This window comes from Ranitomeya variabilis, chromosome 1 (assembly GCF_051348905.1).
Source record: "Ranitomeya variabilis isolate aRanVar5 chromosome 1, aRanVar5.hap1, whole genome shotgun sequence".
In the NCBI taxonomy this organism is placed as follows: domain Eukaryota; kingdom Metazoa; phylum Chordata; class Amphibia; order Anura; family Dendrobatidae; genus Ranitomeya; species Ranitomeya variabilis.
In genome coordinates this window covers 744,316,840-744,334,490 of record NC_135232.1, presented here as the reverse complement: position 1 = coordinate 744,334,490, position 17,651 = coordinate 744,316,840, and positions in this window count along the sequence as shown.

The following is a 17,651-nucleotide window of genomic DNA, read 5'->3' as shown; positions in this document are numbered from 1 at the left end:
AAGGAAATAAATTCATGGTGTGTCCACCATCTTCCCCTGACCTCAACCCTATAGAGAACCTTTGGAGTATCATCAAGCAAAAGATCTATGAGGGTGGGAGGCAGTTCACATCAAAACAGCAGCTCTGGGAGGCTATTCTGACTTCATGCAAAGAAATACAAGCAGAAACTCTCCAAAAACTCACAAGTTCAATGGATGCAAGAATTGTGAAGATGATGTCAAAGAAGGGTTTCTATGTTCACATGTAACTTGGCTTGTTAGGATGTTTTGGAGTTAAATAGCTTTTTTGTTCAGTGAGTGTGACCTCCTAATGCTGCAAATTCAACAAATGAGCATTTTCAGTTCTTTAAAACATCAAATGTTTAGAAATTCTACTGTGCCTAATAATTTGGAACAGTGCATTTTGAGTTATTATTCATTTTGGAGATTATACTGTTATCATTGGAAGGTTTCTTCAATAAAATTCGATGTATACTCTAGTGGGTGATGACTTTTATTAGACTGACTGTCATGTGCACCGACCATTTAGGAAAATCTGAGAAAAATATAATTTGCCTAATAATTTGGAACATGGTGTACATGTAGATGAGATCACTGTGTGGTCCTACTCAATGATTAGTAGTTATCTCTGCATTCACAGTCATACAGAAGAGAATGTCAATCATTAAATAGGAACACTAAGGAAGTTTTACTGAAATTTTTCCCACAAAAAATATACTGTTTATCAATGTGATCATCTCCTTCTGCTCTATAATATCATATATAAGATCAGATACCATTTCCAACCGGACAGATTACCTTTAAGGGCTCATATCTGGTGTATTATGGATAATGTATAAATCGAGTATGGGCCCACCTGCCACAAATTATTTTTTATTTCTAATATTTTCTAATTCTATGTCATGCTGTGTTATAAGAAGTGCTCTTCATGAAGTGGACAGCCTCATGGAGGCACCATATTTTGGACAAGATCCGTGTGTGATTGCAATATCATGTGCATGGACACTAGCAAGGAATAATTGATCTATAGAATAAAATAACTCATTTCTTGTAAATCATTGGCTGAAACATACAGCCATAGATTCCACCTTCTGAAGTTTTACCACTCCTCTGTAGTCATGCCACCAGACATCATAGTCAGCTATACACTTAGGGGCAAATTAAATAAAGCTAAAAATTTCATACACCAGCCATAATGCATAATTTGATGTAATAAAATTCACTACATTTTTAAATGGCCACTGGCCACCATAGGTGGGTGCATGGTTTGGCTACGTGAATTCATATGCATCACATGGTTTAACCCTGGAGGTCTCTCTGACAGTGAGTGGCTGATCTCTGCTGCTAAATGATTTGGGATAGACGAACCACAGACAATTATGGTTTTACAGCGATTATGACATGCCTCCGCCTGCTGGTTGTATGATGTCCCCCTTCCCATATATACACATTGAAACTGTGTCAGCACACACTGACACAGCCTTTCCATTCTGTTCACCACAATACTCCTGCCTACCATTGTAGTTCTGCACTTAATTCACTAGTGTTTTATAGCAACTTTATCTCCTTCAATGGTCTTGGTAGCGTTGAGAACTGTCAAATTGTTGGTTTTATTCCTAACTGCTATGTTACTACTTGTGAACTTCTTGCTTTGCATTCCACATACTGTGTATATGTAAGAATGTTCGCTGTGGAGAATGAGGTTACTTAGCGTTGTGCAACATTTGTGACTTGCGATTGCTACCTACTCTCTAAACTGAACCCAGCAGAACTGAAGGATGGGAGAAGTGTTTCAGGAAGGACAGCTCTAAAGAGAGCACCGGGTCAGGTGACACCTGTGGCGCAATTGCCCGATATAAAATGCGGAGTGACAAGGCAAGAAGTCAGTTTGCGAAAAGAAGTGAAACTAGTGGGACATCTGAGCAGAGGGATGTCGTGGGCTAAGTTACCGAAATGGACTTGGAAAATGAGAAAGGTGGGACGTCGCGAGCCAGTGAGTGAGATCCGGATGACTGTCAATGCCTCGGACACAGACTACAGAGAATAATTCAACTGTTAAAATGTGTTTATTGTCATTTTTGTTAACATTGTATTAGTTAATGTCCTTTATTTAAATAATTGACTCCTTGCAAATTAAACCCTTTCATTTCTGTATTAAGAGAATAAATAGTTGAATTGGTTACTTCCGCCTTGTCCTTGTCTGTGTGTTACATCCTAGTAACCTGTTGTCATGGGTTTACCATGACAGAGATAGGCCAGAAAACCCCGGTGTCTGATTTATCATACTTCTGCACTGATTAGAAGCACTTCATCTTCATATTGAACAGTGCAGGTTTCTGTGAGCTCTGCTCAGTTGAGAGCTCCTGGAAGCTTTCCTGCTTTGATGGTCTCAATTGTTCAGTGTTGGTCACTTATACTGGCCTCTGGCAAGCAGGGATTGCCAGTGTTAGTTTTATACTGCCTGGTTCAGGAGTTGGAGGTGTTGGTTGTTAGGAGGCATTTGGAGTGTTGTTCTAAAGACTGTTGCTTGGTGATTTGTATGTGTGCATATCCTCATCCTCTCCTATTTAGTTTTGCCTCCCATTAATTCCCAGTGTTCCACTATGTTGTTTGTGAGTGCTTATTTGTTTGATCCAGTTTGGATCCAGTGACTGCTCTGTCAGTGCAACTGTAGCAACTCAGCCTGGAGGTGGCAGACCTATGCTCTCTAGTTTTGAAACAGCCAAACTGGTCTGGTGTAGTGATCACAACACCCAGGCCACTCCTAGTGGAGCCCAAGATCACTTTGCCTAACAGGTTCTCTGGTGGGGGAGAGATACTGTAAGTTTGCCATTTTCAGGGAGGGCTGTAAGCTATGTTTCAATTTATGACCTAACTCCTCATAAACCGAGGCGCAACAGGTCGGGATTGTAATATCTCTCCTTCAAGGTGACCCTCAAGCCTGGGCATTTTCTCTCCCAGATGACTTTCAGTCACTTCGGACGGCTGATACATTTTTCCAGGTGCTGGGTCATATATACGATGACGCTGACAAAGTCTCTCTGGCCAAGTCTATGCCACGTCAGCTTGAGCAGGGAGACCAGCCAGCAGAAGAGTACTGCTCCGAGTTTCGGAGTTGGCTCACAGATGCTAATTGAAATGACCATAACCTGTTCTGTCGAGAGCTATCTGTTAGGGTAAAGGATACCTTTGCTCTGTATGAGCCTCTGGTTTCCCTTAATTTGACCATGTCTCTGGTCATCCGTGTGGACTACCATCTTTGCAGGAGACTCCAATTTATGGGGGTGCTGGGGTCAAGGGAAGCTTGGTCTGAGTCTACTAAGGAACCCAAGCAGTTGGGTGGGAAGACTCATTCTATTGGTCCAACTGTATTTCAGCTTAAAGGGGGAGTGTTTTTTTCTGTGGTTGAAAGGGTGATTTTGTGGGTGCTTCTCCTTCCATACCACACCATAAACAGCTGCCAGAAACCTAAGTAGTCCGGGTAATGGGGAGGTTGGCAACCCAGGATGTACATACATTCCTCCGTGGGTAATTCACAATTCATTTTACCAGCTGAGATCCATCTGGGAAAAATAAGGTGGTTACTTCAGCCTTTCAGGACAGTGGGGCGAGGTTTAATTTGATCGACGCTAGGTTCGTCCTCGAATCACATGACGAACATGTCAGGCAGGTCTTACAGATACTCTGAGACAATAAATTGTCAGACCAGAGAAATGTATGTTCTCAGTTCATGAGATCCCTTTACAGAGTTATTTGTTTTCTTCCACCGATTATCGCATGGGTCAGGCAAAAATCCAGGGGTACTGGTTTGGGATCATCCTGAGGACTTAAAGGCTTTTCAAAGTTTTTTTGGGTTTCGCCAACTCCTACAGTAAGTTCATCAAAAACTTTTCAATAGTGGCCAAACCTCTGAGATATGACCAGGAAGGGGATGTACTTTTCTAAATGATCCAGTCCAGCCAGGGAGGTATTTGATAGCTTGAAAAAGTGTTTTACTTCTGTGCCAATTCTTATACAGCCTGACGTCACTCAGCTTTTTATTGTAGAAGCTGATGCGTCTGAAGTGGGGGTGGGGGCTGCAATTCCTGATAAATGGTGTCCATGTGCATATTTATCTAAGAAACTGTCCTCTGAGAAAGACTATGACATTGGTAACAGGGAACTCTTGGCAATTAAGTTGGCTTTTAAAGAGTGGCATCATTTTCAGGAAGGGGCAGTTCATTCTTTTAGTATCTGCGAAGTGTTTGACACCTAGACAGGCAAGATAGTTTTTGTTCTTCACCAGATTTAACTTTTTTGTGACATATAGGTAGGGGAATAAGAACATTAAGGTGGATGTGTGGCATCCCAGGAGTCCAGTTGCCACAGTGGTATCGTCTGCCTCCCGAGTAGGGTGATGCCATGCCTGCAAGAAGGGATACCCTTAGCAGGTAACATTGGCATACAACACTTTCCTGACTCCAGACCAGAAGGTGGAGCTCTAAACCTGTCTTCAGGGGAGCTTCCGTATAAGTTCTCACTTGGAGGAGGAGTTAGAGGTCAGTCTGTGTGACTAAGTGAATGGAGCGGAAGCATGGAAGGAGAGGAACTGAGAGTGGAGCTGTGATTGAGCTCACCCCAGGATTGAGCGCAGGAAACCGGACACCGGAGCCCGTGGTTGTGTGGGAGCTGCATGCCCCAGAACTGATTCCGGACGGCAGGAGATTGCAGGTCTCCTGGCCACAACTGACACCCAAATGCACAGCAGCAGACTAGAGCCCGGAGTCACCACGAGAGAGGGACGCCTGAAAAAGGCTCAAGCTGCCTGCCATGCGGGTAGTGTTCCACTTGAGAGACAGACTGAGGGAAGAGCTTGAGGAAAGCTTAAGGCATCAAGAACCCAGCAAACAGCACAGTAGGAAGGCTTCCAACCCCTCCTGGCTAGGCGAATTCTGTACCGCATCCAGGCAGCCCGGATTTCCAAGATCACCTGTCACCAGTATTCCGGACTGCACTTGCAGTTAAAGGTAAACAAACTACAGTCCCTGTGTCGTCCATTGATTCCTGCACCCTAACATCTACAACCCCTCATAGACTGTCCTGGTAGCCCTGGGGCCTCTGCTCCACCTGTGGGGAGCAAACCATCTAAGGCTGGTTTTACATTTGCATTTTTTGCGGCTGTGTTTTAGCGCAAAAAAAGCATGCTTTTTTTTCCTATATTTAACATTAAAAACGCATGCGTTTTTTTGTATGCATTTTGCCGCATTTGACGACGCATGTGTCGTTTCTATGCTTGCCTTTTGTTGCAGAAATGCAACATGTAGTAATTTCTAGAGGCTTTTTTGCCGCAAAAAAACGCATGCGCTTTTTTGCGGCAAAAAAACGTATTGCTGTCTATGTAAACACAAATGTGTTTTTAAGCACATGCGTTTGGTTGCATTTTAAACGCATACGTTTCAATAGAAAAAAACAAGAATACACACTAATAAGCCACCCCCCACCATCAAGGTGATAAAGGGATCCAAATCCTAACCCAAATCCTACCCCTAACCCTAACCCTAACGCGTTTACATGTGTTTTTTTCACCACCTGCGTTTGCGTTTTAAATGCTGCATTTTTAAACGCAAATGTGAAACTAGCCTAAGCTGCATCACCATCGGCCCCAGCAGATCCCTTTAAGCAACATTGGCCATCCCTGGCCGAGTGCCACAGGTGGCATCACAATTTCCTTATCCCCTACAAACCTTCCCCTCATCCCCTTTTATTGCACGTCTAGGGCCACGGATCGGGTCTGTTGCTGCCATGACCACCCCTTTAAGAACCGTCCGACCCGGTTCCGAATAACCCACGGCCCTAGCAAGTGTTGCAGATGCCTTATATCGTTGTTTTCCCGGCAGTGGAGATAATTGTGAACAGATTCCTAAAACACAAAAAGGAGTGGTTATTGCATTTATATGCTCTGATCTTGAGAAAGAGGTTGTAGAGGCTTAGGGTGACGCCCCTGCTACCTGACCATTAGGTAAACTGTTCGTACCTGTGAATCTCCGTCTTAAAGTTTTAAGTGATCATGAATCAGTCTTGGCTGGACATCTTGGCAGTAAATCCACTGCAGATATCCTTACTGAGCTTTTTTGGTGGTCTGGGGTACACCAGGGTGTTCAGGAGTATGTAGCTGCTTTCAGTGTTTGTGCGCATTCAAAAACCCTTCATACTCGTCCAACCATTGGGTCTCTTCAACCATTGGTGATTTCTAGTAGACTGTGGTCTCAGTAGATTTCATCACTGATCTACCTGTGTCTGTAGGTAATAATTATTTTTGTGATGGTGTGCTGATTCAGCAAGATGTCTCATTTCATTGAGCTACCTGCTTTTCCCAACGCCAAGACTTTGGTGCACATTTTTGTCAAAAAGATCATAAAATTACATGGGATTTCTACCGATATTGTTTCTGATGGTGGGGGTGCAATTTATTTCCAAATTTTGGAAAGCATTTTGCGCTTGTTTGGGGATCCATCTGTAATTTTCTTCAGCCTTTCATTAGTTTAATGGGCAAACTGAACATGTTAACCAGAATCTTGAGACTTATCTTAGATCTTTTGCATCTGAGATTCAGCAGCAATGGGTTAATACTTAAGGTACCTTCACACTGAACAACTTAACAACGATAACGATAGCGATCCATGACGTTGCAGCGTCCTGGATAGCGATATCGTTGTGTTTGACACGCAGCAGCGATCTGGATCCTGCTGTGATATCGCTGGTCGGAGCTAGAAGTCCAGAACTTTATTTGGTCGTCAGATCGGCGTGTATCGTTGTGTTTGACAGCAAAAGCAACGATGCCAGCAATGTTTTACAATGGTAACCAGGGTAAATATCAGGTTACTAAGCGCAGGGCCGCGCTTAGTAACCCGATATTTACCCTGGTTACCATTGTAAAAGTAAAAAAAAAAAGCATTACATACTCACCTTCTGATGTCTGTCACGACCCCCGGCGTCCGCGCTGCTGCTCAGAGCTTCCTGCACTGACTGTGTCAGTGCCGGCCATAAAGCAAAGCACAGCGGTGACGTCACCGCTCTCCTTTAGGGCCGGCGCTTACACAGTGCAGGGAAGCGGACGCCGGGGCACCCGACAGACACCGGAATGTAAATATGTAGTGTTTGGGTTTTTTTACATTTACACTGGTAACCAGGGTAAACATCGGGTTACTAAGCGCGGCCCTGCGCTTAGTAACCCGATGTTTACCCTGGTTACCCGGGGACTTCGGCATCGTTGGTCGCTGGACAGCTGTCTGTGTGACAGCTCTCCAGCGACCACACAACGACGAAACAGCTACGCTGCAGCGATCGGCATCGTTGTCTATATCGCTGCAGCGTCGCTTAATGTGACGGTACCTTTACTTCTAGCTGAATTCACTGTAAATACCCATTGCCTTGAGTCTACTGATAAGTTCCCATTCTTTGGGGCATATAGGTTTCATCTTCAGTTCTGCTCTTTTAATAGGAATTGTTCTTCAGGAGTACCTGAAGAGGAACAGTTTCATCATCTATTACATCTGTGTGGCAAGGGATTTTGTCACAATTCATTATGGGATTCATGGCAGCTCTGGTTCGGCTGTAATTTAAATGTTGTTTTTTCCTTTTGGTGCAGCAAAAGTTAATGTAAGTCTTTTGCTGGCAGCTTCTATTAGATTGATCAGCTGATGTTGGTTGGTAACCACTCCCACCATCCTTTAAATAGTCACATGACCAATCAGCTGATTGTCGGTAATAGAGCTATTCTATGCAAAGCAGCTTGGAGTGAGGAGCTCTCTTGTATAGGTGGTGTTGCTGCTGCTGTGGGAGTTCAGATTCCTGGTGCTGTTTTCTATGCTGCTTTGGAGCTTAGCAGCAGAGCATGAAGTTGAATATTTCTTCCTTTATCTTTGTGTGTGCCGTGTTTATCACTTCCCCTGTGCTTTTTTATCTGCAGTGGCGAAGCTAGCCTCTTTGTCGGCCAGTGTACTAGCCAGGGTATATTGAGGTGACAGTCAGGGACTAGGCATGTGACGGCACCTGGGGAAAGAACAGGCTTAGGGCGTTAGGGGAGCTTAGGGACAGGTACAGGCTGGTGTCAAGAGTAGGGTTGAGCGAAACGGATCGGTCATTTTCATAAGTCGCCGACTTTTGGCAAAGTCGGCGTCTCATGAAACCCGACCCGATCCCTGTGTGGGGTCGGCCATGCGGTACGCGATCTTGGCGCCAAAGTCGCGTTTCGTGTGACGCCTTCCCCGCCATTTTTTCAGCCAATTAAGGAGTGTGGGCAGCGTGATGACATAGGTTCCGGTTTGGTTTCTGCGGCATCATAGAGCCATATCACCGTTTGGGCTGCAGTGATTTCCGCAGTCAAACACAACATATGCTTTGCACGGAGGAGAGAGAGAGAGAGAATAAAAAATCCACATTGACTTGCATTGGGTTTCGTGTTCCGGTCCGGAACCCGACTTCACAGTAGAATCGGCCGATTTCACGCGATCCGACTTTCGAGAAGGTCGGGTTTCACAAAACCCAACTCGATCCTAAAAAAACAAAAGTCGCTCAACCCTAGTCAAGAGGTATCCCATCTCTCATTGCCTACTGTTAGGGCATTCCTCTCCATTTTGAATCTTGTCGTATTTGTATGCTGTGTCGTCCACTGGACTTACCCGTGTCAGAGCGTAACAGGTTTTGAATAATTTGAAGAGGATGAGGTCCAAATATAAGTGTGTGCCTAAACGGAGACGTTAAGTAGGTCCGGCCCTGTGTGTGGGTGATTTGGTTTGATTGTCCTCAAGGAACATTAAATTGAAGGATCCTTCTTGGAAACTGGGACCCAGGTTTATTGGTCTTTATAAGACTGTGGCCTTCATCAATCCTGTAGCATTCCGCCGTACTTTTTCACCCACATTCATAATGTGTTTCACCAGTCTCTACTGAAAACTCATAAAATATGGATCATCCTCTGAACCATCACCACCACCTCCATCCCCGGTCATTGTCAATGCGAATTTAAAGTTTGAGATAGCTCAGATCGGTACTTCTCACTTGGTTCATCGGTTGCGTCAGTATCTGGTACACTGGAAGGATTAGAGTCCTGAAGAGAGAAGGTAGGCACCAGCATCTGATGTCCATGCTGTCAGGCTGATCTGGTCTTTTCACGTGGCACACCCTAATAGATCCAGCCCTGAGGTTCTGGAGGTCCCTCGTAGAAGGGGGGTACTGTCACAGGTTTACCATGACAGAGAAGGGCCAGAAGACTGTTGGTGTCTGATTTCTCTTACTCCTGCATGGATTAGAAGCACTTCACCTTAATATTAAACAGTGCAGGTTTCTGTTAGCAGTGCAAGGGTTAATCTGTTCAGTTGAGAGCTCTTGGCATCATTCCTGCTTTGGTCCTCTCAGCTGTTAAATGTTGGACACTCCCCTGTTTACATTTGGTGAAGATGGAAGGATTCAACATTCCAGCACAAAAATGGTGAACCAGTCAGTAACTGAATCCATCAGAAGCAGTATTCCCCTGGGGGCTATGCTTAGCAACCTCCCAAAGCAATTTGTTACTATGAGACTGGGTGGAGTGACTGCGGAATATGTTACATATGTGTAAGGGGGTTCACAAAGACTGGTATACACCCCTACCCCTTTAAATACATCCCGATTGCTGCACTGGGTAAGAATAAGTTCATTTAATTATGTATATGGTGTAATCTAAATGTTTGCTGTACCATAATGTGTTGTACTACTTGTATGGTGTTTGTTCCATAAATAAGTAGGGACAGTGTAGTACTTCATTTTGGCCACAATATGGTACATGATAAAATAGTTAATCATAGGAGGACCTAGCTGGGGCAAGGTTGGAACAGTTTCCTAGTTTCAGTCAGTAGGGGCCCTGGTGCCCAGGCAGCTGGGAAGGGTGCCAGAGCCCAGGCTACCCAGTAGCACTGCAATGTTGAAGTACAGGACTCAGCCATCCAGGGCCTACTGGGCCAGAAGTACAGCCGGAGCAGCGAGTTTGCAGCAGTGCTGAAACGAATGATGAAAGCCGGGCCAGCAAAGTGGCTCCATAATGTGGCAACTTATCGCATGGGCAGATGCCCTCAGATCTGGAGTGAAACGGCTGAGGGAATGGCCAAGGGCAGTGAGTTTGTACAGGGAGGACACTGTGTTACAGAAAGAGGCGGTAGGACCCGGGCACGTACTGAAGGTCGTAAGAGGAAAGGCAGGGAAAGATGTAAACTGTCCGGAAACCGATGATGTAAATGTAATGGAAAAGGATGTGCTGCGAACAGAAGCAAGTAAAGTTTTGTGTTTGAAGTTAAAGCAGGACTGTGTCTGAATTTCTGTGCAATCATATGAAAAGGGTCTGCGGCAGCTCAGAAGAGACCCAGAGAGTACGGATAACAGAGAGGCATGTACCGTCATAGAGGTATGTTCTTTGCATGTGACTGGAGTCCAGGGTGCGCCAAAGCCTTTAACCTCAGCCACGACTACAGCCCTGGTCCTCCCTCACATATGTGTCTTATGACACCTGCCTTACAGGCAAAGATGGCCCTTTTGACCCGAGACGGAAAGGCACGACAGACAGTTAGGTTCTGGCAGCCAAGTGACCACAATACTGTAGATAAAGTGATCAGAATTTTAGAAGACACGCATTGTAACACCACTGACTTAGATAGCCTACGCATACGCCTATTCAGTCAGACTCAGGAGGGCGAGACCATAGTTCAGTACCTGAAATCTCTGCAGGAAGTAATGGCCCAAATCACCAAGAAGACATTGGAGGAGTATCAAGGGCTGGGACTGTTAGATGATGTGCTGAAAGATAAACTAGTTGCAGGCCTGAGAGACCTCTGCCTGAGACAGCCCCTGAAGGAATGTCTACTCTTTAACCCCAATATGAGCATCCTGGGAGTTGGGGGGCTCAGGCAAGGGTGCGAGAACAAGAGGTCCCTGTCCCGGCAGAAATGGTCCATGAAATGACTGTCTCTGAATCACCAAATACGGAGATGGAATTGGGGACTGGGCCTGAGAGCTGTGCCTGGAGATCTGGGACATTAGATAATAATTATGCAGCATCAGTGGAATCCTCGTTAACACCATCACGCCTGACACTGAGGCACGGTATGAGGAAAAGTCAGAGCCAGAATATTTCCCTCCCCATGGTCAAGAGCCCTGTTCATGCCATCCAGTAGAGGAACAGGGTTTGGAATGCTGGATTTATGGTGGAAGGAAACACATTTCTTGGAACTGTTCTACTTGGGAACACACCGTGGGGCTCCACACCCCTAGAAGAGGGGCTGAAGACACTGAAGAAATTGTTTCTGAAAGACCTACTACCTGGGCCAACTTCAATGGTCAATGAATCTGCTATTTCATGGACACCGGGTCCCAGGTAACCACTCTGCCAGAAGAATACTTTTGGGGCCACTTCCCAGACATGACCCACTTCAGAAAGGAACCAACCATACAATTGGTGGCTGCCAATTCCCATGGCCAGAATAGTGTAGATGTCCATACGAGTGTACAGTAAGGATCTGGGCAAGAAAAGTATCATACTAGTAAAAGGCTCCGGTGGGGGAGGACCATTGTGAACCTGGGGATGAATGTCTTGAGAGAGGTGCGACAATTCCTAGCTAACGGATAATGAGGAAATAGCTGGGCCCATGAAACCCTACATCCTGTGAGCAAGAGAGTGTTTCAGCAACTTGTGCGAGTCAGACAAATTCAGAAGTTACCGACTACCTCCCAGTGCCTCAGAAAAGTGGTGATTCCCCGGAAGCTACAGTGACCATGCCAGTGGGACAGACCATTACCAGTTCAGGCCAACATGTCATTCGAAAGAGTAGAAGTACAAATTGAACCCACAGAGGGAGAAGAAGCAACTTTGGGATTGCTGGTCACCTGCACCCTAGCCACCATGCATCAAGGATGTGTACTAGTGTGGTGTATAAATCTAACTGGAGCAAATTTACTGTTAACCCATCAGAAGGAAGTTGCTCGCATGTACGTGATACCGTAAGAATTCACCCTCGGGCTAATGGGGCAGGTAGAACATCTACTGCAGTGGTATCAAGTGGTGTTGTATTAACCCCTATCTGACCTTAGACGTACTATCCCGTTGAGGTGACCTGGGCCTATCTGACCCTCGACGGGATAGTATGTCATATACGATCAGCAATGCTCACGGGGGGAGCGCGGCCGATCACCGCTGGGTGTCAGCTGATTATCACAGCTGACATCCGGTCACGGACCGCTCCTGGCACATTAACTGCCGGAACACTGCGATCAAACATGATTGCAGCGTTCCAGCAGCATAGGGAAGCATCGCGCAGGGAGGGGGCTCCCTGCGTGTTTCCCTGAGACCCTCGGAGCAACGAGATGTGATCGCGTTGCTCCGAGGGTCTTCTACCTCCTCCTCCCTGCAGGCCTGGACCCAAAATGGCAGCGGGGGGCCTTCCGGGACCTGCAGAGAGGTGGCTTCCAAGTGCCTGCTCGGAGCAGGCGCCAGCATGCCTCCTGCACTGTCTGTCAGACACAGGAGCATTGCAAAGTGTCAGATCAGCGATCTGTCACTATAATGTGAGTTTTCCCCCCTGGGGCAATGTAAAGAAGTAAAAAAAAATTTACAAATGTAAAAAAAAAAAAAAAAAAAAAAAAAAATCCTAAATAAAGAAAAAAAAAATATTGTTCCAATAAATACATTTCTTTGTCTAAATATAAAAAAACAATAAAAATACACATATTTAGTATCGCCACATCTGTAACGACCCGACCTATAAAATTGTCCCACTATTTAACCCCTTCAGTGATCACAGTAAAAAAAAAAAAGAGGCAAAAAATAACGCTTTATTATCATACCGCTTAACAAAAAGTGGAATAACACGCGATTAAAAAGACGGATATAAATAACCATGGTACTGCTGAAAACGTCATCTTGTCCCGCAAAAAACAAGCCAGATACAGCATCATCAGTAAAAAATGTAAAAAGTTATAGTCCTCAGAATAAAGCGATGCAAAAATAATTATTTTTTATATAAAATCTATTTTATTGTATAAAAGCGCCAAAACATAAAAACATGATATAAATGAGGTATCGCTGTTAATCGTACTGACCTGAAGAATAAAACTGCTTTATCAATTTTATCAAATGTGGAACGGTATAAACACCCCCCCAAAAGAAATTCACGAATTGCTGGTTTTTGTTAATTCTGCCTCACAAAAATCGGAATAAAAACCGATCAAAAAAGTCACATGCCCGAAAATGGAACCAGTAAAAATGTCAACTCGTCCCGCAAAAAACAAGACCTCACATGACTCTGTGGACTAAAATATGGAAAAATTATAGTTCTCAAAATGTGGAGATGCAAAAACTATTTTTTGCAATAAAAAGTCTCTTTTAGTGTGTGACAGCTGCCAATCATAAAACTCCGCTAAGAAACCCACTATAAAAGTAAATCAAACCCCCCTTATCACCCCCTTAGTTAGGGAAAAATAATAAAATTTAAAAAATATATTTATTTCCATTTTCCCATTAGAGTTAGGGTTAGGGTTGGGGCTAAAGTTATGGTTAGGGTTGGGGCTAAAGTTATGGTTAGGGTTGGGGCTAAAGTTAGGGTTAGGGCTAAAGTTAGGGTTAGGGCTATAGTTAGGGTTGGGGCTACAGTTAGGGTTAGGGTTGGGGCAACAGTTAGAGTTAGGGTTGGGGCAACAGTTAGGGTTAGGGTTGGGGCAACAGTTAGGGTTGGGGCTACAGTTAGGGTTAGGGATGGGGCTAAAGTTAGGGTTACGGTTGGGGCAACAGTTAGGGTTAGGGTTGGGATTAGGGTTAGTGTTGGGATTAGGGTTGGGGCTACAGTTAGGGTTAGGGTTTGGGCTGAAGTTAGGGTTAGGGTTGGGGATAAAGTAAGAGTTTGGGTGGGGTTAAAGTTAGGGTTAGGGCTACAGTTAGGGTTGGGGCTAAAGTTAGGGTTAGGGATGGGGCTAAAGTTAGGTTTGGGGCTAAAGTTAGGGTTAGGGTTTGGATTACATTTATGGTTGGGATTAGGGTTAGGGGTGTGTCAGGGTTAGGGGTGTGGTTAGGGTTATGGTTGGGATTAGGGTTAGGGGTGTGTTGGAGTTAGGGGTGTGGTTAGGGTTGGGATTAGGGTTAGGGGTGTGTTGGGGTTAGGGATGTAGTTGGGATTAGGGTTAGGAGCATGTTCGGGTTAGGGGTTTGGTTAGGGTTATGGTTAGGGTTGGGATTAGGGTTAGGGATGTGTTTTGGTTAGGGTTTCAATTAGAATTGGGGGGTTTCCACTGTTTAGGCACATCAGGGGCTCTCCAAACGCGGCATGACATCTGATCTCAATTCCAGCCAATTCTGCATTGAAAAAGTAAAACAGTGCTCCTTCCCTTCCAATCTATCCCGTGTGCCAAAACAGGGGTTTACCCCAACATATGGGGTATCAGCGTACTGAGGACAAATTGGAAAATAACTTTTGGGGTCCAATTTCTCCTGTTACCCTTGGGAAAATACAAAACTTGGGACTAAAATATAATTTTTGTGGAAAAAATAAAGAATTTTTATTTTCACAGCTCTGCGTTATAAACTGTAGTGAAACACTTGGGGGTTCAAAGTGCTCACCACACACCTAGATAAGTTCCTTAGGGGGTCTACTTTCCAAAATGGTGTCACTTGTGGGGGGTTTCAATGTTTAGGAACATCAGGGGCTCTCCAAACGCGACATGGTGTCCTATCTCAATTCCAGTCAATTTTGCATTGAAAAGTCAAACGGCGCTCCTTCCCTTCTGAGCTCTGCCATGCACCCAAACAGTGGTTTACCCCCACATATGGGGTATCAGCGTACTCGGGACAAATTGCACAACAACTTTTGGGGTCCAAATTCTTCTGTTACCCTTGGGAAAATAAAAAATTGGGGGCGAAAATATCATTTTTTTTAAATATGATTTTTTTTTTACTGCTCTACATTATAAACTTCTGTGAAGCACTTGGTGAGTTAAAGTGCACACCACACATCTAGATAAGTTCCTTAGGGGGTCTACTTTCCAAAATGGTGTCACTTGTGGGAGGTTTCAATGCTTAGGCACATCAGGGGCTCTCCAAACGCGACATGGCATCCCATCTCAATTCCAGCAAATTTTGCATTGGAAAGTCAAACGGCACTCCTTCCCTTCCGAGCTCTGCCATGCGCCCAAACAGTGGTTTACCCCCACATATGGGGTATCAGCGTACTCAGGACAAATTGCACAACAACGTTTGGGGTCCAATTTCTCCTGTTACCCTGGGTAAAATAAAACAAGTTGGAGCTAAAATAAATTTTTTGTGAAAAAAAGTTAGATGTTCATTTTTTTTTTAAACATTCCAAAAATTCTTGTGAAACACCTGAAGGGTTAATAAGCTTCTTGAATGTGGTTTTGAGCACCTTGAGGGGTACAGTTTTTTGAATGGTGTCACACTTGGGAATTTTCTATCATATAGACCCCTCAAAGTGACTTCAAATGTGATGTAGTCCCTAAAAACAATGGTGTTGTAAAAATTAGAAATTGCTGATCAACTTTTAGCCCTTATACCTCCCTAACAAAGAAAAATTTTGGTTTCAAAATTGTGCTGATGTAAAGTAGACATGTGGGAAATGTTACTTATTAAGTATTTTGTGTGACATAACTCTGTGATTTAGGGGCATAAAAATTCAAAGTTGGAAAATTGCGAAATTTTTGCCAAATTTCCATTTTTTTCACAAATAAACACAGGTAATATGAAAGAAATTTTACCACTAACATGAATTACAATATGTCTCGAGAAAACAATGTCAAAATCACTGGGATTCGTTGAAGCGTTCCAGAGTTATAACCTCGTAAAGGGACAGTGGTCAGAATTGTAAAAATTGGCCCGGTCATTAACGTGCAAACCACCCTTGGGGTAAAGGGGTTAAGGAGAGAGGGGGGAGGTGGAAAGTCAGCTCACCGTGAAAGTTGCAGCAAGACCAGCTGGTAGACTCGCTCGGAGCCGCCCTGGGACGAGAAAGATAAAATCCACGATTAATTGGGCACTATAAAACAATGGCAGTTCCTCCAGTAGCATAATGACCTACAGTACAGACCAAAAGTTTGGACACACCTTCTCATTCAAAGATTTTTCTGTATTTTCATGACTAAGGAAATTGTAAATTCACACTGAAGGCATCAAAACTATGAATTAACACATGTGGAATTATATACTTAACAAAAAAGTGTGAAACAACTGAAAATATGTCTTATATTCTAGGTTCTTCAAAATAGCCACCTTTTGCTTTGATGACTGCTTTGCACACTCTTGGCATTCTCTTGATGAGCTTCAAGAGGTAGTCACCGGGAATGATTTTCATCTCACAGGTGTGCCCTGTCAGGTTTAATAAGTGGGATTTCTTGCCATATAAATGGGGTTGGGACCATCAGTTGTGTTGTGCAGAAGTCTGGTGGATACACAGCTGATAGTCCTACTGAATAGACTGTTAGAATTTGTATTATGGCAAGAAAAAAAGCAGCTAAGTAAAGAAAAACGAGTGCCCATCATTACTTTAAGAAATGAAGGTCAGTCTGAAAAATTGGGAAAACTTTGAAAGTGTCCCCAAGTGCAAAAACCATCAAGCGCTACAAAGAAACTGGCTCGCATGAGGTCCGCCCCAGGAAAGGAAGACAAAGAGACACCTCTGCTTCTGAGCATAAGTTTATCCGAGTCACCAGCCTCAGAAATCGCAGGTTAACAGCAGCTCAGATTAGAGACCAGGTCAATGCCACACAGAGTTCTAGCAGCAGACACATCTCTGCAACAACTGTTAAGAGGAGACTTTGTGCAGAAGGCCTTCATGGTATTATAGCTGCTAGGAAACCACTGCTAAGTACAGGCAACAAGCAGAAGAGATTTGTTTGGGCTAATGAACACAAGAAATGGACATTAGACTAGAGGAAAACTGTGCTTTGGTCTGATGAGTCCAAATTTGAGATCTTTGATTCCAACCACCGTGTCAGGACTCTGAACATTTTTATTACCTTTTGTGCATTACTGCCCTTTTCCAATATGGCGTCTTTGGTCTCATGTGCACTGTGTCTTCCTGCTATAAAACTCCACCCCAGCCTTCAGTCTGTGCTAGAGTATTCTGCCTTGCATCCAGCTCCTGACCCTGTTGACTCCCTGGCTATATATCTGCTCCTGTGAACCTGTGTGGTTATCCTGCTACTCTGCTCTGAGTTCCTGCTGCATACACCAGTTTCCAGTAATCCTCCTTCATCTGCTGTTCGTGTTTACTTCCATCTGCATTTGCTGGACATGTAAGCTGTTGCTGCTCTGCAAAGACCTGAGACTATTACCCAGGCCTCCCTGGTTGTGCTAAGATATTATTTGAACTGCCTTATAAGCATAGCTATCTGTGTTTGGACTAAAACAAGGACTTATTCGTGTCAAGTATCCTCAAGAATAATTGTGCTTCATAGACTTTCTACGTGATTGCATTTTCCTCTGACGTTCCCTATAGACTGTTTAATCTGCGTTTAATATTTACACCAAGTGTTGTGGACTTGAGTTTCTCTCTGCACCTGTTTGAATCACCGTGTGATAATATAGACTTTACCACTTATAAAACTGTGTCCTGTAGTTGTCTTGTCCCATGCAAAGAGTCTCCTGA